Here is a 5,124-nt window from a genome sequence, read left to right as displayed (position 1 = left end):
CTTATAAGTCAAATGACAGTCTTCTTATTGAAGACTCTAAGGAAAACGCATTATTGAAACAAACCACTGATTTCTAAGAGCTAATTAATAGTGATAAATACTAAGCAATTGGAACTGACATGCTTTTTACCTCCAGGTTTAAAAAAAGAACTGAACAAACAGTAAAAGAATTGTAACAATACAAAGCACTGTTGTTGAACTAATCTTACATTAAAAACCTGTCAGGAACATGATAACTGGCCCAGATTTGCATAAACTATTTTAACACAGAGATAGATTTTGCACATTTATTTTAACTAGGGGTCTCAATTTTTTGCTGTTCTTTTAAACTTTATTTTTAACAGCACTTTTTTTTTTTTCTCCACTTCTAAGCCTTATGCATTTTCTGTTCCCCCAGGAGTCTTCTTTGGTGTTGCATTCCAAAAGAAAGCAAACAAAAAAGTGTTCTTTTCATGTGCCCTGCTGCTTGAATGAATATTTGCATGATACCATGCTTTAGGTTATGTGACAAAGCCCATCCACACACACGGGAAGGAACTCAAAGAGACAATGGCAGCAGGTGAAATCCCAAATAATCTCCATCCCGGATGCTCCCAGCTTGACCCCACGGGCCATCAGCCCATTAGCATCCCACCTCCACAAGCCCAGAGGAGCACAGGACCCACTGGGGCTCATGGGAACCCCCATTGCAGACCTCCTGAGGAACAACCCCTCTGCCTGGGCACAGGTGAATGAATGAGGGCACGATCCCCGACCAAGGCCAAGCAGGAGTGGCTGGTGGGCAGGTGGGGGCCTGGGGGCCATGGGGTGAGAAGGTCCATGGGGCAGCTCTGGGTGTGAGAGCAGAGGGTTCAGCTGTGGGACCGGGGGGGTTCCTGGCCAACCGCATGTGTCTAAGCCATCGCCTGACCAGCAGCTGTGGCAGAGCTGCAGCCTCAAGGGCTTGGACATCCACGGGCTGGCAACCAGAGACTGGGGCAGCTACTGGGAAGCCTGAGTGCCTCAGCCCAGCCGCTGGAGGGATCCACCTTGAACAAGTGCCTACAGATCTTCTCACCAGTGGACTTCCATCCTGTCCAGGCAGAGAGGGGAGCAGGACAAGCCCATAGGTGCTGCCTGTGTTCATAAGAGTGCACTGAATGTGTCTGTGATCTGTGTGGCTTGGTATGTATATATGCATATATGTGTATGTGTTATATGTGCATATACGTGCTATATATGTATGCTTTGTGTGTGTGTGTGCCTGCTGGGAATACAGCTTCAGCATTACTACTGGTTGGATCTGGAGACATGGAGCTACTGGTTGGATCTGGAGTAGCCTCACCTTCCCAGTCCTGTTGGATCTAGCATGACCTATCTTCTTATAACACAACTGTTCTCTCTTCCTCTTTGGTCTAATGTAGTTTGAAAGTTAGCCACTTGTGATGTCTGATGGTTTTTGTAGCATTTTCTTCCATTTTTTTATTTCTTTTCTATTTCTTTATTGTATCATAAATAGTGCTGTAAGCATAGCAAGTATAGGAATTAGGTGGTAAAAATGCACAACAGGTTTATCTTGCTTCATATACCTCCTGCCTATTATTTTTTCTTTATCCTCAACTGAAGCAACTGTCTGATCTGTATTTGTTTAAACAATGCATTGCACTAGGCCTTTATTTGTATTTGTGCTTTAGGGGTTTTGCCAGGGTAAAAATTATGAAACCCTTCACTAACCCATCTGTTCAAGGTTCATTTTCTCAAATGAAATTATCACTCTCTTTCTGTTTGTTGTGGTTTAACCCGGCTGGCAGCTAAACACCACACAGCCGTTCGCTCACCCTCCCCCCTCCCTCTCTGGGATGGGGGAGAGAAACGGGAAAGTGAAGCCTGTGAGTTGAGATAAAGACAGTTTATTAAGACAGGAATATAATAATAACAATAATAATAATAGTGATAATGATAATAGTATTAATAATAATAATGTGTAAGAAACAAGTGATGCACAATGCAATTGCTCACCACCCGCTGACCGATGCCCAGCCTATCCCCGAACAGCCGGCCCCCCACCCCGGCTAGCCACCCCTATATATTGTTTAGCATGACGTCAGATGGTATGGAATACCCCTTTGGCCAGTTTGGGTCAGCTGTCCTGGGTCTGTCCCCTCCCAGCTCCTGCTGCACCCCTAGCCTGCTCGCTGGCAGGACAGAGCGAGAAGCTGAAAAGTCCTTGGCCTGGTGTAAACACTGCTCTGCAACAATTAAAACATCAGCATGTTATCAGTGCTCTTCTCATCCTAATCCAAAACATAGCACCCTACCAGCTACTATGAGAAAAATTAACTCTGTCCTAACTGGAACCAGGACACTGTTACAATGTTCTTCACTGGAACAGTGGTGACTTTTGGTCACAGATTTTGACTGGAGACTGCTTATCTGTTCTTCCATAACTTACACAGTTTCTGTTCAGTAATAATATAATATTTGAACTGCTCTTAATTTTGCAATGAAAACAGTAAATGCTTCAGAAACTGTGCTATCATTAATCTCTTTATCATGCAAAGCTTCTACAACACCATGACGCGCATCAGATTCAGCTTTTCAAAACAATCATGTATGTGCTTAAAAGCACTCAAAAAATCTCATAGGAAGGTTTTAGTTCTGATATTGGCACACCTGAGGACATGGACAGACCAGGGAGTGGGTTTTTGTTGATGACAATGAAAGACAAAATACTGCATGCAGGAGGAAGAATAGGAAACGGAAAGAGAATGTTACAGAAAGTAGAGTAGAAATAATATTTAAAATACCTTCTTTCAGATACTGAGGAACACATATATGCAGCTAAAGGGTTATATTATCTCTACACCTTGGCTTTCATAAGCTCAACTACTGGCCAGAAAAGATGCATGCTTTATTCCAGCTTGTTGTTTACCTAAATGACACCGATCAGCCAATACTGCTATTGATAACTGCAAGTTAGAGATCAGCGTCATGCAGGGCAAACCCTTCTGGGGACGCTTTTCTGTTAGAATGGGGCAAATCCTCTACAGCACGTATGGAAACACATTGTATTATAATTCTCTACACATTCTTAATATTTGTATGTGTCTGTAGATATATTGATTAAAATGCTACATTTAGAAAAGTGTGTATTTTTCACAGCCTAAGTTGTCATCCTGATCTACTTGGTATTTGGTTAACTTAGTTGTCAACAAGCAACAGAAGTACTGCAATTCTTGTGCAAGTAATCCACCAGTTTTGTTTAATGAACAGTTTTACATTGCTTTTCAAAACAATTTAAATCACAGTAGCTCATGCTGATGAACAAGCAACAAATTATTCCACATGCCCCAAAATGAAATGATTAGCACTGAAAATCTAGGAAATTAAATTTTCTCCTATATGGGTAAATTGAGTGTTTTTGTTGTTGTTGTTTCTTTTGGGACAACAAAAATTGTGAAACAGATGTCAAGGGTAGAAGAAAATATATATTCTCAACAGACTTCAATACCTGAGCTTTCAAAATAAATTAGAAAATGTTTATGTTTATTCTGAATTGCCTATAAGAACTATGGACTTTTAGAAAATTGTAATCTTTTGCTGATGGATGGGTTACAAGATGGTTCATTGGTCTCTCAAATTAAACATGGATGTTGGTGTCTAAAAAATTCCGTTTGCTTTGATAACTTGTAAACCTGAGTGTTGTAAATAATGTATTTAATTATTTCCAGGGGTAAGCAGTAGAATCAGAAAACACATGAATACTCTGGATATAACTGTCTCAGAAAAAAAAATAAAAAAATGTCTCTGATATCATTCCAATTACCTGTAATTCCAAATACCTATAATTAGTTGATTGGTAAACTATTTAGCTTCATATAATATTAAAGACATGCTGGTAGCAGCTCATAGTAATGACAGACAGGCCCACCAAGAAAAGAAACCAGATAACTACAGTACCACCACTGTCTGAAAATGGATGTAAGATTTTGGATGAGTTGGTGGAAGGAAGCAGACAGGCCAGTACAGGTGAGTCAACAACTGACTTTTTCCTTATAAAGGAGGAATTATAAGTGAGACAGACTTGCCAACCATTTTCATTTGGTTCAGGAGAAGGAAACAGTAATACTACCCTAAGACTAACAAAAAGATCCAAGTGCAGAAGTGGCAGCAGATACTTGATCAGCAGGCATCTAGCTAAAGCAGAGGAAGAGTTGAGAAAACAAGTATGTCTTCTTTCAGTTGGCTGAACAAAGGGCCAAAAAAAAACCAAACCAACCAGCCAAACAAAAAAGATGGGTTCTAGGATTGTTGTGCAGACACCTGCAGACAGATTTACTACTACTACTACTCTTATTATTATTATTAAATATCCCTGTAATTTACTGGTATTTTTGCATTGGGTAATACTTGCTTGGTCAATCAAATATCTCAAAAAGAATGGCTGATTGTTGTCTGGGTGGTGATGGAAGTCTCCCTTACAAAGGTGCTGGCAACAGGATTTTCATCTTGAGCCAATGAGCTACCCTGAAATGTTTTTCTGTTGAACACCCAGTTGGTTTGTGGTCCTACATGAGCACTGCTGCACATGCATGGACCACTGCTACTGATTATCCTAAACTACTTATAGACCACTTCCTAGCTGTCTTAACTATGTACAAAATATTGTCCCTCATGACTAATTTTGCATCTGCATGGACATTTTTCCCTGATTATTTATGCTATGTACAGTTTGGTTGGTTCTGCAGCAGAAATGCCAGAGGGAGTCCCTGGAATGCCCAGGCCCCACCCAGGACTTTAATCAACACACTGAAGCACAAGAATTGATCTAGGCACAGGAGAAGCTGCATGGAGGAACCCTTAGGACAGTCCAAATTTCCATCCTGGAAGGCCCCTGCACAAATTAACCAAATATGTACATATGAAGGTAGGTACCAGATCAAGAGATCACCTTGTCTCAGGTCAGTCCATTGTTTCAAATCATTTATACAGAGACTGATTGGACTGTTTCTGGCCATCCAGGAAAAGTGCACTGAAGTGCACTGGGTGTACATTAAGTACAGCCCTGATCCCCAGCTACATCACAATTATAACTATAGGACATTTTTAACCTTATATCTTACTTTTAATTTAAACTCACGTATA

Source organism: Anser cygnoides, chromosome 2, assembly GCF_040182565.1.
Source record: "Anser cygnoides isolate HZ-2024a breed goose chromosome 2, Taihu_goose_T2T_genome, whole genome shotgun sequence".
Taxonomy (NCBI): Eukaryota; Metazoa; Chordata; class Aves; order Anseriformes; family Anatidae; genus Anser; species Anser cygnoides.
The sequence above is the reverse complement of the archived record's forward strand: the minus strand, read 5'-3'. Positions refer to the sequence as shown.